We start from the raw sequence: 5820 nt of genomic DNA, 5'->3' as shown, positions 1-5820 counted from the left end.
TAAATTGTAAATGCACTTCTACCTTACTCAGTAAAACTTCTTCAGTCACAAGTCAATATGCTCCTTAATTCAGGCTATTACAATTCATCCTGTTTGGTTTTAATTTAATTTACATTAAACGACAGAAAGCTGTTCAAAACAATCTTTATTATAACAAAAAGTGCATCATTTTAATACCAAAAAATAAAAATAAAAATACAATAAAATACATTCAAATAGAACCCTCCAACAAATTATTGTCTTATTTGTTGACTTATAGCCTTTATGCCAAAGCCTTAAGAAGATGATGCAATTTACAGTCTTGAAATACCTTGAAATGCCTTTGCCATACCTTAAATTCCTGAATTGCACAAAAAATGCCACAAATGGTTTGTAAATACTACTTTTCCACAAATATAACTTCTCAGTAAAACCATGAACAAGAATCTCTCCCTGAAAACCTCATACAGCAACAAGCCTTTGGTGTTTCACTGTGACCATATTTTGATAAAACAAGAACCATTGCAATCATGAAATGAAAAGCTCAAAAAAATCAAAAAATAAAAGACAACCAAGACGTTGCATTGTATTAACTTTGAAAAAAGTGCCCAAGTCAGGAAATAAAAAAGGAAAATTATTGTTATGAATTTTGCCAATTTAAATGATCACATTTTCAAAAGGAACAGCGATGCAAACGTTACAGCAATTTTATCCTTAGAACCAACGATTTTACATTTTCAATTTTTTTTTCCATTCTTCTCAAATGTGTTGAAATACACATGCACTGATGGCCTTTCATGTTCAGTCAGTATTGAGCTTGATGTTCAGACTGTACACTTTTCGTGTCAGTGCCTTTACTTCGATCTCCATAAAGATTTTCTGAAGTGCATCAAATGTGTGCTTTAACTCACTTGAGTAGCTCAAGTTTAGCGCGTAAATRAGTCCAAAGAGCATGGCACAACCATGTGCGAGTGACGGCAGCTCGTTGAGTACTTCCACACCTTCAATGACAATCCCAATGTCACATGGTGGATAGAGAGGATCCTCGTCTTCCCTGATGACAAACACTGCCATGGTACACCTCTCCAGCTCTTTTTCGGCTTCATCTTTTTGACAAATCTAAAGAGATGGCACATCAATATCTGGTGTTATTATAATAAAATCTATACAATTGTTAATAAAAATAAATAAATAAAAAATGTATCAATATGTATCCACAGTCTTATTGTAGTCATAGACCATGTGTGACCATTTTTTTTTCATTTCACTTTTTTTAGGAACACGTAAAGATTTCTTCAGAAAATTATATTAGTTGTCTGGTAAAAAGTGTTTAATTTGGCGGATAATACTTTCTCATTCAAGGTCACATGTGTTTGTAATTACTAAAATCTAACATTAAACATGAATAGCACATAGGATAACTTACCAGATTTAGCAACAGATCAACAAACAGTAAAACAGTCCACAGGAAACCTGTAAACACAAAACTTGGCTTTACCATTCATTCAAGAGAGTGATTCACCATAATTATTCATACAGAGTGCATTATTATTAAAATATCTCTACAGACAAATTATTAGATGTTAAATCCATACTACATAAAAATTATAAAAGCAGATCCTCATAGGAGTTCACATTTTTAAGTCAGATTTTTTTTAAAGCAATGTCATATGTATATATCACAGTTATCAAACCTTAAGTGTGAAAAGTGAACATGTTTTAAAATTCTAAATTTAATAAACAAACACAATTTGGCTATAATCTTGGCACACTTTTTAAATGTGTAATATTGTTTAATTACAACATCTCACTGAGATTTGCTGTTTGATTCTGTTGTGCGAAGCTGTGCACACTCCCGCGGCGACTGCTCAGTAATGGCGTACCATCACTTTGGCACGACACCTGCATACGCACATGAGGTGTGCGGGATATGATCGATCTCTCCCGCTCCCTCGGCCGTTCACAAATTACACCGAGCAGCAAGAAAAGGTTTGTCACGGATTAAAATGTTCCATGTATATGAAACAAAGCTCTCTGCCTGATCTCTCAACAGTGCACATGAAACAGGGTAAAGGAAAGGTGAGCTCATTTTCATATATGTACATATATATTTAAACCTTTACAATTACTGTATTACAGTAACGCTCATTTTGCGAGAAAAAAGCGGCCGCGAGCATGCACCTGCAGTCTTAACATGTGTGACACAACCACGATTTGCCCTATGAACGAAAAACAAGGCTTATCATTGACTATCACACCACTTTATATATTTGTAACATAAAATAATCGTAGTTTACACAATATTACTGTCACTTAAGAGGAAATTTTCTTCCTTCGTCTGCTAAAGTATTTAAGTAGCTAAAACACAAGTGTATTTGTCCCCGATGGTTAACTGTTCAACCAAATAATAATGATAAATATCCATAGAAAATATTATTTTAGCATAAATGCAATCCAATTTAAAACCATTTACCTTTCGAAAAGCAGCTCTCACAGAGGATGGAAATGCATAACTTCTCTCCAGTAAAGACGGTTGAGAAAATGGCAGACGGCAACACTCTGAGCCAGAGACTTTTGGTCACGTGACACAGATCTCTTGTTTAAAGTGAAATTGTTACTTAAGTTCAAATGTTTATTTTAATTTATTCCAAATTGTGTATTGTTTGGTTTAAAKCAAACTAAAAATCATAATCAGAAACCATAAACTACTCATTTAATTTAGTTCAAAACAAAAGTGTAACTTCAATAAATGGAACAGTGGTTGCACTTTGTTCAGTGTTTGGTTTAATGCAAAATAATTACTGTAATCCAAACAATAATTTCAGTTTACTCCAACATATACATTATTTGCTTTGAAGCAAACTGAAATAAACAATTTTAAACAAATAAAACATAATTTTCAATTAGTTTGATTTAAAACAGCACATTAAATAAATGAGACAGTGGTTGCACTTTTAGGTATACTATTAGTTTACTAGCAGTAAACTTCAAGTGCCATTTTATTAGTTGGTAAAAGTAGCTACTTTTAGGTATACTGATTTTTAACATTTTAGGTTTGCTGTTAGTTCACTTAGAATACATTTCACAACTTAGTGTATAAAAATACATTTTCCTGTATAATCCGGGCGGCACGGTGGCTCAGTTGGTAGAGCTGATGCCTCTCAGCAAGAAGGTCACCGGTTCAAATCCTGGTCTGGGGACCTTTCTGGGTAGAGTTTGCATGTTCTCTCCGTGCATGTGTGGGTTCTCTCCGGGTACTCCGGCTTCCTCCCACAGACCAAAAACATGACTGTTAGGTTAATTGATAACTCTAAATTGTCCCTAGGTGTGGGTGAGAGACTGAATGTTTGTCTCATTTGTCTCTGTGTGGCCCTGTGATGGACTTGCGACCTGTCCAGGGTGTACCCCGCCCCTCGCACTGTGACTGCTGGATATGGGCACCAGTGACCCACGCGACCCTGAAAAGGAAGAAGCGTGTACAGAAAATGGATGGATGGATGGATGGATGGATGTATAATCCATAACTATGTACTTATACTTCTACTCTACCTTTCATGTCGAGTGAAAAATTTTGGAACATTTTGACAAAAATAGATTCAGGTATTTTATTTGACTCTACCAAACAGTTCTAGTCACACTAAAACTCACTCTGACCTTGGCATGCAGTGCACAGAACAGTCCACTGAGCTGTTGTGTAAAATTATTGAATTGTTCAAATGTTCGTAGTCTTCTCTGCAGCAGCTCACTTGTAGTTTCATTGTTGTATTTGTTCCAAAAACTGACAAGGATTTAAAAACAGGACACCTTTAAACAAATAAACCAGYCTGTTTGAAAATGAACTTCCAGTGTATTACTACTGCCAAAAGTTTAAACAACTATAGGCTAAGTGTGCTTAGACATTTACCATCCAAGTAAAGTGTAAGATGAACTTGGTTAAGAATGTTTTAGCTAAAATGTAAACTGGAAATATACTCATTTATTCCTTTTAGTTTAGAATTAGTATATTCAATGGATACTTGCCTATGCTACTTTTTGTTAGGGGAAGGTCAGGTAGTTGTTGCATCTCGAATTTGAGTTGTAGATGATGGTTAATGGTGGTAGATGGTAATTGGGGATGGGTGCAACCCAGGTGAGCGGGGGCCTCATAAGTGGGCCCATTGCTCTCCCCAAAAGATACTGGGCTTTAATCAAACCTTTTTGTCCCTCGGATGAAGGACACCAGGTTAGAAACCCTCAGTGTTCTAAGCTTCTCGGGATCCACAAAGGGGTCTCCAAGAATTCTTTCCCTTAGACTACTCAGAGCCAAGCATTAGCCTAAGTAGGTAAAGAGGTCTCTGATTCAATGCCGCAGGCATCACACAGACCATTGTCTTGGAGTCCCATCACCATTTTATGGCGGTTGAGCAGATTGTGCCCAGTTAGGACTCCAACCAGTGTACTTAAAGTGTTCCTTGTCAAGGCAAGAAGGGATTTTCCAAATCCATGATTTGGGCCATTTATCAGTTCCCGTACCTGTCAACAATCCGTCAGCTCCCTCCATCGGATTGAGTGTTGACGTCTGATCCATGCCTGTAGGGCAGTCCTGCAGATTGTTGTTGAAACGCCCATAGCAGGCTCTGGTCCTTTAAAGTGGGCCTGACTACCTGCCTGAGTTGTAGATACATTCAGTGCCAGCCTGGTTGAAACCAGACCCTGTCCTTCACTTTGCTTCGTACAAGGGTCTGGACTTTATGCATAGACAAGCGTTTCATGCAGGAGGCGGGGCCTCTGCTGAAGCGTGTATGTGTTGTCGCTGTGATGGAGGCTAAGCTAAGAAGCTAACCGGAAGTCGCGTGTGCTGTAAACAACCCTACTGAGAAAAGAAAAGTACTGAGCCGAATGAGACGACTGTAAATGAGAGCTGCTGCTTCCTCAGACAAATTTATTTTGATTTGGAAGTCTCATCAACACGGATTGGCTTCATTCACTTCATCCACTGCCGTATGCTAAAATAACTAACAGACACTGCGCAGAACATCGACGTCATTCAAAACTTCGCCTTCTGTTTGTTGATTCGCCCAGGTAAAATAAACTACAAGCAGACACTGCACAGAAAATTGACATTCTGTTCTCTGGTTGGCCCGACTAAAAATCTGCCAGCGAAATCCTTGTCAATGGGTGAAGTCCCAGACGGAGCAATGAAGGGAAACTAGAATTGAGCGAAGCTGCGTAGGAAGGCGAGGGCCAGGCTTACTTTCTGATTGTTTTATTCAAGTCTATTTGCTGGTTCATGGGATATTTTGCTAACAGACCCATCTGACTCCAGTAGTTGATGGTAGAATATTAGAATCAGTATGATTGTTGGTGCTCAGAGTATTTGTTGGAGGGATGATCAGTAACTACCACACCAAATTTAACAAAACCGAAGGTAAAGTGATTTTTGTTCACTATGTCCTGAAGCTGCAGCAGACATTTGGAATGATTTTAATTTCCAAAGATAGTTTTTGCACATCTTTCTTGGTTTAAATAAAATGTTTGCTGCTTGAGAAGATATTTTGCTAACATTATAGACAAACCTAACACTAATGTACATGGTCATGAATAAAAATATTATCACTGTTTGCTTTTGGTGGCAGATGATAAAACATTTAGCACAAAACAAGAGCATTTATTTCTGCAAGTTAATATTTCATAAAGCTGCAGCTCTTCAAATGCAAACAGTTTATTCTGTGCATGAAGACGTTTCCAACTCAACACTTTCAATCCAGTATTTCCAAAAATACTTTATTGATCCCAAAGGAAAATAAAACATTTCAGAACAACCCATCCAAGAGAGACATAAACAAGAACCAAGTACATGGG

At 37.3% G+C, this 5820-nt stretch overlaps 1 long non-coding RNA gene across 1 annotated transcript; it reads right to left on the bottom strand.

The window, feature by feature from the left end:
• Nucleotides 1–920: 920 nt before the first annotated feature.
• Nucleotides 921–2652, bottom strand: LOC106531952 (uncharacterized). The gene is made up of 3 exons (XR_001312006.1): nt 2453–2652; nt 1406–1452; nt 921–1098 (listed from the first exon to the last, which is right to left on the bottom strand). It is a non-coding gene; the product is annotated as an uncharacterized LOC106531952 (long non-coding RNA).
• Between the last annotated feature and the right edge of the window lie 3168 nt (nt 2653–5820).

This window comes from Austrofundulus limnaeus, unplaced genomic scaffold (assembly GCF_001266775.1).
Source record: "Austrofundulus limnaeus strain Quisiro unplaced genomic scaffold, Austrofundulus_limnaeus-1.0 Scaffold697, whole genome shotgun sequence".
Lineage (NCBI taxonomy): Eukaryota > Metazoa > Chordata > Actinopteri > Cyprinodontiformes > Rivulidae > Austrofundulus > Austrofundulus limnaeus.
Note: the sequence above shows the minus strand (reverse complement) of the source record. Positions and strands in the feature narration are given on the sequence as shown.